Source organism: Mauremys reevesii, linkage group 14 (assembly GCF_016161935.1).
Source record: "Mauremys reevesii isolate NIE-2019 linkage group 14, ASM1616193v1, whole genome shotgun sequence".
In the NCBI taxonomy this organism is placed as follows: domain Eukaryota; kingdom Metazoa; phylum Chordata; order Testudines; family Geoemydidae; genus Mauremys; species Mauremys reevesii.
In genome coordinates, this window is record NC_052636.1 from 22,927,856 (window position 1) to 22,940,855 (window position 13,000).

General features: G+C 50.4%; 1 non-coding gene across 1 annotated transcript; it reads left to right on the top strand.

The window, feature by feature from the left end:
• The first annotated feature begins 688 nt into the window (after positions 1 to 688).
• TRNAF-GAA lies at positions 689 to 761 on the top strand. Its single transcript has one exon. It is a non-coding gene; the product is annotated as a tRNA-Phe (tRNA).
• The last annotated feature ends 12,239 nt before the right edge of the window (positions 762 to 13,000 follow it).

Consider the following 13,000-nt stretch of genomic DNA (forward strand, 5'->3'; position numbering starts at 1 on the left):
CTGAGTCTGGGCTACCACGATCCCTCCCCCAGAGCAGGGCGCCCACAGATTACAGCCTGGGTATAGGCGTGTGAGACTAACTCCTGCTTTCCCTGACAGGGCCTCCCCTAGACCAAGTGGCATCCCAGGCAAGAAGTGTCTTCAGTGCCCCCCAGCCCCGCTCCATATGTTAAACCATTGAATACCATATTTTTATTGCATTTGTAGCTCATTTCATGATTTTGATGCACAATCTGGATGCAGGATTTTCTCTATCATATAAGACAATAAATGTTCATGCTAGGATGTGTAAAAGGGTATTTATTCATGCCGTATATAAGCAAATTAAAAAATCATTTCTTTTAAGCATATAGAAACTTTTAATTTTGACAGTAACTGAAATGTACTAACATCTAGCAATGGAGCACTCACCAGCACAGGGTGGGCAGGTATTAAATAGTGTCACAGTCGGCGACAGACAGCGTTAGGATGTTAACCCCAGGCCCTTTGTTCAAAGGTCGCTTCTCGCCTTTCCCCCATGAACTGAAGTGCAGCATTTGAGAGATCCAGAGACTAGTTGATGACGTTTCCAAGTGCTAAAATAGCAAGCGATGTCCGTCTTGCATTGGCCAGTGTTGACTAGAGAGATGGTTTATGGAGAATAAACTTCAAGGTGAGAAGCAGCAGCCCAAGAAGGCCCCCTGCAGGTGCTGAAGTAGCTCAGGTGGGAGAGCATTAGACTGAAAATCTAAAGGTCCCTGGTTCAATCCCAGGCTTTGGCAGGCTGTTTCATCCCTCTTCCTGCAGCAGTGGGTTCTTTCCTGGAAACACCACACTGTCTTTACTCAATGCAAGTCCTTCATTTTGGGCTTCACTGCAGGAAAAGGCAGCATTGGCTTCTGCACCCAGTTGGCCCACGGGACCTTTCTTTCTTCTCTTGCTGCTTCTCAGCAAGGGGAAGAAAAAGAAACTCCCCTTCAAGCTAGAGTCACAAGGGTGATGTAAGGACGACTTCCTGATCCCTGGCTCCAGTCCTCTGCTCTTCCAGCTGACCCATCAGAGAGCTGCTGCCAGTTTCTCCAGGTTCGCCCATCAGTGTGTGCCAGGGTGAGCACCACTAAAGTGCAGGGAATTTGAGGGCAGGGCAGGGCACTGTAATGGAGTTTCTGTAGTGTAGTGGTTATCACATTTGCCTAACCTGCATCAAGCTGGCTAGGCAGAACTGACACCAACTTGTCTGGGGTGTTTCCTTTAAGCAGAGCATAAGTTTGAAATATGGGCAGCATAGAACCAATATTCATAACTTCAACTACAAAAATGATACACATCTAGAGATAGCATCATTATAATCAGCCAATCAGAAACTCTCCATAGACCCCTTACACAACAACCTTTCTACAATATTGGCTGCAAATATAGAGCAGCGGTTGCAACAGTGATCTATACAGTTACAGATTATGACAATAACATCACAGGAGGTGACACGGCATCAGTGAGACTGATACTGGAATACTGCCTCCAGTTTCGGTGCCCTCGTTTGAAAAAGATGTTGTGAAATTAGAGTTTGGGGCAGCAAAGAGCCACCAAATGTTCTGAGGGCTGGAGAAAAATTCCTTCTAGGGAGCTATTGAAAGAGCTCAATCTGTTTAGCTTATCAAAAGAAGATTGAAAGGTGACTTCATTGAAGTGTTGAAGTGTCTTAATGGAGAGAAAAGATTGGGTACTAAAGGGCTCTTGAATCGAGCAGAGAAAGGCATAACAAGACCCAGTGGCTGGAAGGTGAAAAGAGACAAATTCATATTACAATTAAGGCACAAATATTCAACAGCGAGGATGATTCACCACAGGAACAAGCTACCAAGGGAAGTGGTGGATTCTCCATCTCTTGATGTCATTTAATGAAGACTAGATGCCTTTCTGGAATGTGTTTGCCCCAAAAGTAGCTCTTGTGTTTACAGGAGGCCTGTGATATGCAGGGGGTCAGATGAGATGCTCTAATGTTTTCTTCTGGCCATAAAGTCGACTCATTTCTGAAAATCTGAGTGTAGCATTGGGAGCAGCGTCTGATGTTTTCCTGTCTAGCCGGCTTGCTGCCTAGAACGAATGCTCCCCGAGTGGGGTGATCCACAGGAGTAGCTGAAACCTGCAAAGTGCCTGGCCAGGGCAGGACATTAACACAGCGAGGAGGGTGTGGCAGTGACATCACAAAGGCCTTTTGCAGGACCTCAGCCTATTGGTCCAAGGTGGTGGGGAGGTGGTGACCTCACAGAGAGATGCTGACATCAGCCAGGCAGGACAGGGGCAAGGGGGGCCAGGGAAACCTCAGAGACCCCCGTGGCTTTGCTTCAGCAAGTCTCCTTCTCCAGGTCTTTCTTTGAGGACTGAGAGAGTATTCGGGTTCACGGACGTGAGAGCCAGGAGGAACCTCTTTTGAGTTTTCTCCTTCCCTTTTAGTGATTTTACTGGAAAACAGCCGTCCCTGCAGTGATGAGCTGCCAAAATCTTAACAACGGGTTCCCTATAAAAAGTTCTGATTTAACAACGGGTTCCCTATAAAAAGTTCTGATTTAAGGGATGTGCAACAGCATGTATTTTTTGTACCAATAGGGTTACCATACGTCCATATTTTCCCAGGAGGTGATTAAGAACCGAAAAGCCTGACATGTCCAGGAAAATACAGATGTATTTTAACCCTACCTAAAGTTCTTTTTTAAAAAGATGGGGCTGAACTAGAAATGAGCTCCATTTCACATGTGTGGGTGGTGATCAGGGACAGTCTCAATTTTTGGGTCTTTTTCTTATATAGGCTCCTATTACCCCTCACCCCCGTCCCGATTTTTCACACTTGCTGTCTGGTCACTCTAGGGTGTGCACATGTGTGGGTCCCAGCTGCTCCCTGCCCCCCCCTCATTGAAGCAGGTGTGCAGGGTTACTGCCCTGGGAACTGCAGGGCACCAGTGGATGTGGGGCTGGCTGCAGATAGGGGCGTGGGACAGGGCTAGCTGGAGGCAGGGAGTGACACGGGCTGGCTGTGGGCAGGTGATGCAGACGGGCGGGCTGCGGGTGGCTGTGGGCAGGGGGTGACTGCGGGCGGCTGTGGGCAGGGGGTGGCTGCAGGCAGGGGGTGGCTGTGGCAGGGGCTGCAGGCAGAGGCTGGCTGTGGGCAGAGGGTGGCTGTGGCAAGGGCTGGCTGCGGGCAGAGGGTGGCTGGGGGCAGGGGCTGGCAGAGGGTGGCTGGGGGCAGGGGCTGGCTGCGGTGGCTGGGGGCAGAGGGTGGCTGTGGTAGGGGCTGGCTGTGGGCAGCTGTGGGCAGGGGTGGGGCAGGGGCAGCGGTGGGCAGGGGCTGGCTGCGGGCAGGGGCTGGCTGCGGGTGGCTGTGGGAGGGGGTGTCTGGGGCAGGGGCGGCTGTGGGCAGGGGCTGGCTGCGGGTGGCTGTGGGCAGGGGTGGCTGTGGGTGGCTGTGGGCAGGGGTGGGGCAGGGGCGGCTGTGGGCAGGGGCTGGCTGCGGGCAGGGGCTGGCTGCGGGTGGCTGTGGGAGGGGGGTGTCTGGGGCAGGGGGCGGCTGTGGGCAGGGGCTGGCTGCGGGTGGCTGTGGGCAGGGGCTGGCTGAGGGTGGCTGTGGGCAGGGGCGGCTGGGGTGGCTGTGGGCAGGGGTGGGGCTGGGGTGGCTGTGGCAGGTGCTGGCTGGGGGCAGGGGCTGGCTGCGGGCAGGGGTGGCTGTGGGCAGGGGCTGGCTGGGGGCAGGGGCTGGCTGGGGCGGCTGGGGCAGGGGCTGGCTGGGGCGGCTGGGGGCAGGGGTGGCTGGGGCAGGGGCTGGCAGGGGAGGGGCTGGGGCAGGGAAGGCAGAGGAGGGGCTGGGGGCAGGGGCTGGCTGGGGCAGGGGCTGGCTGGGGCGGCTGGGGGCAGGGGCTGGCTGGGGCGGCTGGGGGCAGGGGTGGCTGGGGGCAGGGGCTGGCAGGGGAGGGGCTGGGGGCAGGGAAGGCAGAGGAGGGCTGGGGCAGGGGCTGGCTGGGGCAGGAGGCAGGGCTGGCTGCAGGCAGGGGTGGCTGGGGTGGCTGCGGGCAGGGGTGGCTGGGGCGGCTGGGGGCAGGGGGTGGCTGGGGGCTGGGGCTGGCAGGAGGCGGCTGCGGGCAGGGGGCGGCTGGGGCTGGCTGGGGGCAGGGGGGTGGCTGTGGCAGGGAAGGCGGGGGAGGGGCGCAGACACTCACACGGGGGGCGGGGCTGGGAGCAGCAGGAGGCAGCCGGGCACCCACCAGGCAGCAGCAGGAGCCCCAGGGCCAGAGCTCCAAAGAGCAGGAGCAGCAGCAGGGCCAGGAGGCAGCTCACGTGGCTCCCGCAGCGCCGCGCCCCCCGGCGGTCGGGAGGAGGAATTACAGGCTTCCCAGGCAGAGCCCATCAAAGCTTCCCTCGCAGGGAAGCTAGTTAACAAGCGGTTCTAAAACCGCTTCTAAATTTAACAACGGGTTCGTGCGAACCGGCTCCAGCTCACCCCTGGGTAAGAGCCTCCTGGAGGTTTGAAACCTGTTCAGTCTGATTCATCTGGTGACAGTTGAATTCTAGGCATGGAAAACACGAGCTTAAGGAGGCTGAATTTTATTGCGCACCTGGGATTTTGTCCCTTAGACTCACTGGGGACATTGGGGTTTGTGCTTTTTGTTTCACCTTTTCCTCCATCCCTCCCTCCTTTCTCTTCGTCTCTTGCTTCTTTTGTCCTTTCTCCTGTTCCCCTCCCACTACCACCTGTGTGTGTGTGTGTGTGTGTTTTGCAGGGGAGTGCTCTGCAGCTCCCACTGTGGGAGGTCCACCCAAAAATGTGGGGCTGAACTAGTGCTCGGGCACTGATCCCCACCAGTGACCTGGGCCATCCTTTGGGCTCTCTGGTGAGAACCCTCCGCCTCCCGTCCTCAGTCTCTACCCTGTCAATAACATGAAAGAGAACAACAAGGACCAAGGAAATAAGTCAGAACCAGTTCTGTGTTTGATTAATTTTGCTGCTTCTCTCCATTAATGGTCTCTGAGCAGTTCATGATTCTCTCTGGCATTGCAGTTCTCCTCAAATACTTGCTGAATAATTCCTGTGCACTGTTGTTGGTCTGGAGCTCATCTGAGAGCACTTTACTCAAGTCATTCAATGTCTGAAATTCAAGATCCGATGGTTAGTTTGAAAATCAGGGCTCTTGGGTCCTATTCCCAACTCTGCCCCTGACTGGCTGTGTGACCTCAGACAAGTCAATTCTCCTTTCTCAGCCTTAGCTTCTCCCTCTTTCCAGTCAGGATAATAATGATCCGCTCCTACCTACCTCACGGTGCATGGAGGCAGGGCCGGCTCAAGGTTTTTTACAGTCCCAAGCAAAAAAAATGTTTGGCTGCCCCCACCCCAGCCCTGGGTACCCCCTGCACCTCCCTGCCACCCCAGACCTGGGCTCTGCCCCCTCCAGCCACACCCCCTGCCATCCCAGCCTTGGGCTCTCCACTCCCAACCCGCACCCCCCTGCCATCCCAGCCCTGGGCTCTCCCCCCCACCTGCACCCCCTGCCACCCCAGCCCTGGGCTCTCCCCCCACACACACACACCCCTGCACTCTTCTTCCACCCCAGCCCTGGTTCACTGGTAAATTGCTCCCAAGGTGGGTCATTCAGCAGGGATTTTGGATGTGCACAGAACAAAGACAGGATTGGTTCCCATATGGTTACAGAGCTGCAGTAAAGTGGAACAATTTTCAGCGTGTGATTGGAGTATATCTGGATGCATATTATAAAACTGTCCTCCATAAATGAGGAAAAGTTGAGGTGCCTTTATTATTCTTTTGTTCCACTCTTTCTTTCTCTGGGGAATTTGCCAATGCAATATCACTGTCTTCCTTTTAAACAAATAAAACAAAAACAAACAAAAGGCAATGGCTGTTGAAAATTGCAATTCCAGTCCTAATAACCACTGGGAAGCATTTCTTGCTCAATTTTATCCTACTTTTTCTACAGCAAATGACAGTGGATCAGTATGTTTGATTTGGGAGAAATGAAGTAACAGCTGCCCAAATTGAGCTTGAGCACTCCTGAATGTTGAGGTGTTCAAATCTGGAAGGCAGGTGCTAGATTCCCTTTCTGAACATTAGCTAAATCTGGAAAGGAAAAGTCAATTTCTGCTTCCACGGCTCAGGAGTGGAAATCCTCCTACGTGCCTGGTGCTGTATCTAGAGCTGCCCAGGTCCAGCAGAGCCTCCCCTCCCTCACTTTTCATTTTAACTTCTGGTGGGATCCACGTACCTCCCTTGCCAGGCTTCAGCTAGAGAGGGGCCCTGTCCACTTAGTCCCCCCAGTTCCTTCTTTGGGGGCTGCCAGGTGAGGTCACACCAGTATCCCTCAGCCCGTCTGGGGGTGTCTTCTGAAGGGGATGTCTGGGGCAAAGCTTTCTAGTCCAAAACGTCGGTGGCTGGAGGGTGTTAGCCAAAAGGGCTCGTTTCCCCCCGGAGCTTACCTAATTACACCAAGGAGGACGGAAGACCAGGAAGACGAGTACCATTAGCTTTATTGATCGATCAGCTGAGCGGGTGTTCTCGTCTCGGCTAATGCCCGAGAGAGACACACCTTACATGGCCAGATGGGCTTACCTTTATACCCCGAAACAAACAACTTTGTTGACGTCTTATTTACGTTACTTGGCTGACCTTATGGGTCCTGTAAATGCATCTATAGGGAATATTGGAGTACATATGATAGATAACATGATTTGTGCTTAGTTGTCTGTTTTGGGAATGTGCTTGGTTGTTCTAGGAAATGATGCTATTGCTAAATGATCCATGACCTGCTTACATAACTAATAACAAATATTGAATAGTACCAGGATCAAGGGGGAAAACGTGGAACGTTTAGAGTACAAGTAAATAGACCTATGTACCCCACGTCTGCAAAATCCTGAAAATATGCTGTATCATTATGGTCTGATATGACGTCAACAATGGTATATATATGCACGCACTGCTTTGTATCATGGTGTCACTCCTCTGGTATGAACCGAGGGGGGCACCCGCTCAGCTGATCGTTCTAATAAAGGGCTGCTATCTGTTTATACTCTACTTCGATCTCTGTGCCTCCTTGGGGTAATTGACTAGCTCCAGGGAGAACGAGCCCTTTTGGCTAACAATTTGGCGAGCCAGGTAGGAGCCTCCCTGTAGAGGGCGCTATCGCACCGGGGGCTAGTGAGCTGGTACCGAGAGAAGTGGCCACCTCGAGCTGATTGTGCGGCTCGTGCTCTCGGATCATCTCGGCCGACCGGGGCGGCGGTGTCCTCTCTAGAGAGGGTCAACAAAGACACAGAGATCTTACATTTGCCCTGTTCCGAGTCTCCAGAGCCGGACGCAGCCACTCCGGGTGGTAAGTGCGTTTGCCTCTAGGTTTGAGGAGTGACGCCCCCGAAGTGTGGGAGGACTCAAGGTAACTTAAGAGGCTGCCTGTATACAGGAAGGTATATTGTAAGTATGTTGTTTTAACCTTCTGTGTTAACATGCCTGCACAGTGGGATTCAACTAGTTTGTGGGTTATCCATGTTTTGGGCCTAGTACTGTTGTTTAGTATATTAATGCTTTTTCTTTTTACCTTGTATCAGAGAATGAATGTATGTTAGGGAGCTGTCAGTCTTATAGGGACCGGTAAGACTTACGCTGACCTCAGCCGCCCCAAGACTCCTGCTAGAGGAAACTCAATGACCAGGATATCTTGATTGCAAGGGGGGTCAGCCGACTGTCTGAAGGTCTCTTCCCTGTAAGTGTATATAGTGTTTGATTACGACCATATAAGAGGATGGGATCCACTCAGAGTTATTATGCAGGGACACCCCTTGGTTGTATGCTAAATAATTGGCAAGCGTTTAAATGCCAATCAGACTTTGGTGTCCCGTTAAGTAAAGACACTCTCATAAAATTTTGTACAATAGAATGGACAACATTTGGAGTAGATTGGCCAGACGGGGGTTCACTGAAACTAGAAGTAGTACAAGCCGTACACAATATCGTGACCCGAGACGGGCATTGGGACCAGTACCCGTATATTAATATTTGGCAGGATCTGGTATCCGATCCCCCACCTTGGCTACAAGAATGTAGACAAAAAACTTTGCAAATATTAATGGCTCGGATCCCGATGAAAAGACAACCCCGAATACCGATGAAAAAGCCATGCCCGCCCTTCAAGCCCTGTCCACCCTCTGTAATTCCTTCGGCTCCAGATTATGTACTCCCGCCCCCACTATATCCCAGTTTGCAAGCCTTGGATAAACAAATAATGGCAGGCACGGGCCCTAAACACCCTCCCACTGTAGTAAAAGAGACAAGCCCCACTGACACGGCAATTTCACATACGTTTTTACAGGAGAATGAGGACGGTGTATATAAAAACACCAGGAGCAACACAGATGAAACCACAGTGCATACGGCACTCCCTCTCCGTGAAACAATAGGGAAAGAGGGAAAGCCTGCCATGGTATATGTCCCCTTTGCCACAAGTGATTTATATAATTGGAAACTACAAAATCCCCCGTTTTCAGAGGACCCGGCCCCCTTGACAGCAATTTTTGAAATGCTTATAACAGCACATAATCCAACATGGGGGGACATGCAAGTAGTATTAAATGTTTTACTAACACCGGACGAGAGGCGTATGGTCCTAGCCAAGGCCCGTGAATGGGTATCAGAAAACAAGGGCAGTATGGAAGTTGTGTTTATATACTGCCGGAAAAGGATCCCAGTGGGAGCATAGTGAGAAAGAGTTACAGACCCATCAGAGATATGCCACTGCTATAGTACAGGGTATGAAGAAGTGTATTCGAAAACCCCTAATTGGGCCAAATTATATAATATAAGGCAAGAACGTAAAGAAAATCCAGCAGCCTTTTATGAGCGCTTATGCGACACCTGTAGGAGGTACACAGATTTGGACCCGGGGGATAAGAATGGGAAGGCAGTGCTAACTCCTCTTTATTGGTCAATCTTATGAGGATATTAGAAAGAAATTACAAAAGATAGAAGGAGCATCAGGGAAGAATATAGAGGAACTGTTGGAAATTGCTTTAAAGGTGTATGATAGACGGGACGAGGAGGAAAGGAAGAAAGGAACAAAGGCTCTCATAATGGCTTTGAGGCAAGGACAGGACAAGGGCGAAAAACAAAATAGGAGGAATGAGAATGTTTTTATAGGGGATGGAGGAAAGCCCCGACGTCCCCGCTTAGGACGAAATCAGTGTGCTCTGTGCAGACAGGAAGGACATTGGAAGAATGAGTGTCCTAACAGGCACCTGATACGACAGGGACGCAGGACTGAAACAATCCCACCCCCAGTCCTTTACAATGCAGGAGGCTCGGATAGTGACCCTCCCCAATGAAGAGGCCGAGGGACCCAGCGGCCCCTCTTAGCAGCATAACCTGCTAGACTGGATCCCACGGTAGAAATTAGGGTAGGGGGCCGCCAAATTGAAGCCCTGATTGACACTGGGGCTGCTCTGAGTGTACTTCCCCTTAAATCAGCGCCGCCAGGCAGACCCTCGGGGCATACTATTGTCCAAGGACTTGAAGGACGAAATGTAGTAGTAGCAAAGACCCTTCCCCTTCTAGTAAAAGTGGGTGACTATCATATCATACACCAGTTTGTTTGTCACCCTTCTTGCCCCATTGCATTGTTGGGACGAGATATCCTTACTAAATTGCAAGCGGAGATCTCGTTCAATAATGGGACGATAGAAGTATGCTTGCCTAAACAGCAAACTTCCAATTATATAATGGCTCTAATGGGTAATAAAATCCTTTACACAGACAACCAGGAGACTGAAGGGGAGTTGACATCAAGGGTTAATCCTGAGGTCTGGGCAGAAACAGGAGGCGTGGCACGAGCTTGTAATGCTTCCCCGATACAGATCCAATTAAAAGAGGGCAGCAGGCCAGTCCGTGTCCGGCAATACCCCCTGAAACTAACCACACGAATTGGACTAAAACCGCTCATTTTAAAGTTCATACGATGTGGATGGTTAAAAGAAGGTACCTCCCCATACAATACTCCAATAATGGGGATTCCCAAGCCTGATGGACAATACCGTTTAGTACAGGATTTGCGACAAGTTAATAAACTTATAGAGGCCCCCTATCCAGTTGTCCCAAATCCCCACACAATCCTCAGTCAGATTCCCAAAGAACATACCTGGTTTTCGGTGATAGATCTAAAAGATGCTTTCTTTTCAATACCTCTGGACACCGAATCCCAGAAACTGTTCGCTTTTGAATGGGAAGATCCAGATACACATTATAAAGCTCAGTATCTGTGGACTGTTATTCCACAGGGACTGACCTGTGCTCCCGAGATTTTTGGCAGCCAGCTAAAAAGAGACCTGGCCCCATTCCTAGTCAAACATCCCACATGTTCCATAGTTCAGTACTGTGATGATTTGCTGCTAAGCACTGAAACAAAAACGGCATGTAAAAAGCAAACTGTAGAACTTCTGAATTATCTTGGCAAACAGGGGTACAAAGTCTCAAAAAGCAAAATCCAACTAGTAAAACAACAAGTGACTTTTCTTGGGTATCAAATAACACAGGGAAGTCGTAGCTTGGGTAAGGAACGAATCCAAGCTATACTTGAGAGCCCCCAACCACAAAATCCGTGTGAACTGAGGGCCTTCTTAGGCCTAACCGGATTTTGTCGGCTCTGGATCCCTGACTATGGAGGGAAGGCTAAGCCCCTGTATGAATCATTGACTAAGGACGGGTTGCTACACTGGACGTGGACTAGGGAAATGGAGAAAGCATTTCAAGAGCTTAAAACAGCACTAATTCAACCCCCTGTTTTGGCTCTCCCGGACCCACGAAAACCATTTACCCTATACGTCCATGAGCAAAAGGGAGTAGCGGCTGGACTTCTGTGCCAGCGATCAGGACCAACCTGGCAACCTATTGGTTATTATTCAAAGGTCTTAGACCCTGTCGCCAGAGGCTGGCCTGCTTGCTTGCGTGCTGTAGCAGCTACTGCCCTTCTCGTGCAGGAAGCTGAGAAATTGATCCTGGGTGGAGATACTGAGGTCATAGTCCCGCATGGAGTACCCCAAATATTGGGAACAGGGGCCGGAGCTAGGCATTTAAATCCCAGTCGCCACTCACGCTACGAAGTAGAACTCCTGTTAGCTCCTAACTTGACCTTTCGACCCACCAGTTCCCTTAATCCAGCCACCTTGTTGCCTAACCCTGGGGACCCCCGTAAGCCCGAACCCATACATGATTGTATTGAGGTTCTGCAGCAAGAAACTAAACCACGCTCAGACCTCTCTGACGTACCGTGGCCTAACCCTGACATCGAGGGATACGTAGATGGATCTAGCTACGTAATTAATGGCAAACGATACACAGGGGCAGCAGTGGTAATTAAGAATGACCAGATCTATAAATTTAAATTAAATCCACATTGGTCAGCCCAGGCAGCAGAATTGGTGGCTCTCATTGAGGCCCTCCGAATGGGCACAGGAAAGATTCTTAATTTATATACAGACAGTCGTTATGCTTATATGGTGGTGCATGCTCACGGTACCTTATGGAAGGAAAGAGGATTCATTACAGCCTCAGGCCAAAAGATAGCACATGGAGGCCTTATTAAATCCTTACTAGAGGCTCTAATGCTCCCGCTACAAGTTGCTGTAATCCACGTACGTGCTCACGGCAAAACCCCTCAAGGGGAGCAGCGAAAATACAATCAATTAGCTGATAAGGCAGCACGAGAGGCAGCACAAGGGGTTGCGTGGCTTTTGATAGTAAAAGATACTGAATGTAAAGTCCCAACCCCACAGTATACTACTGAAGAAACACAATATGCCCAAAGCATAGGGGCCCGTTTGCTCCCCTCGGGATGGTGGAAATTGCCAGGAGGGGAAATCTTTGTGCCTCAGCCAATTTTAAAGGAAACCCTTCGACTGTTACATAAGGAAGGGCATATGGGATCAGCAGCTATGGTTGACTTAGCTACTCGGACCCTTAAGGCAACTGGATCGACCCTCTGTCTACCTCGGCACCGGAAGCCCGAGGGAGCACAGGAGAAGCTTCAAACTGGATCTACAAGCCCCTGGACGGACTTAAGGGTTCGTTTAAGAAATCATAATGCAAGTATTATTGTTAATGTTAAGTATATACCTTCTTCAGTGTAATGGTTGGGAAAATACCTTTCTGGAACTAGGTGAAACAATAGCAAAGTCTTTTAATCTCAGTAATTGTTGGGTATGTGGAGGACCAGGAGACTTAAACGAATGGCCATGGGTAGCCCAACCAGTACAGCCCAAATGGTGGGTCAGTAATTTAAGCATGGTCCGTAATGGAACAGAACTATGGGCCCAGGATAGTAGCCCATGGCGACTCTATTCCTCTGGGATGGGTATATTATGTCTTAATAGAACAAAACCAAAAGGAGTATATGAAGGGGAAAGTCAATGTGAATGGACCTTATCCCCAGGCTTTGATTGCTGGGATCCTAATTGTTTACCATACAATTGCTCTAAATATCAGGGGCGATGGAATCAAACCCATGTACAGCTGACTAATGGCAGCTGGATAGCCTGCTCCTATCAACTTTATGATAGTGATGATTTTGCCAGTAGCAGCAGTTGCAACGCAATACAACAGGATAAATTCTTTGATAATTATCTATTTTTACACTGCCAGCGAGATAATACCACAGCCAAGGATCACGTGATACGACTCTATCGCTGGGCGTGGCAACACTACAATGGGACCCGAACAACCCACTTTAGGCAATTTTGGTCAAGCACTACACAACCTAAAGGAGGGGGTTGCAATTGTGTATGGAAAATGGGAGCAGGAGCCTGGAAATGTGAGCATTGTAATTCTAAAGGCGAATCAGTTCTGGGGGGAGGACCGTTAGGACCTGGCGATCATTTGTATTTTGAAATGCCCAAGTATAAAACTAATAATTGGTCCCTGTCACCTAACACAACTACTCCTGACCCCTGGGATGGACCCTTTGCTAATGGGACATGGGCCCTA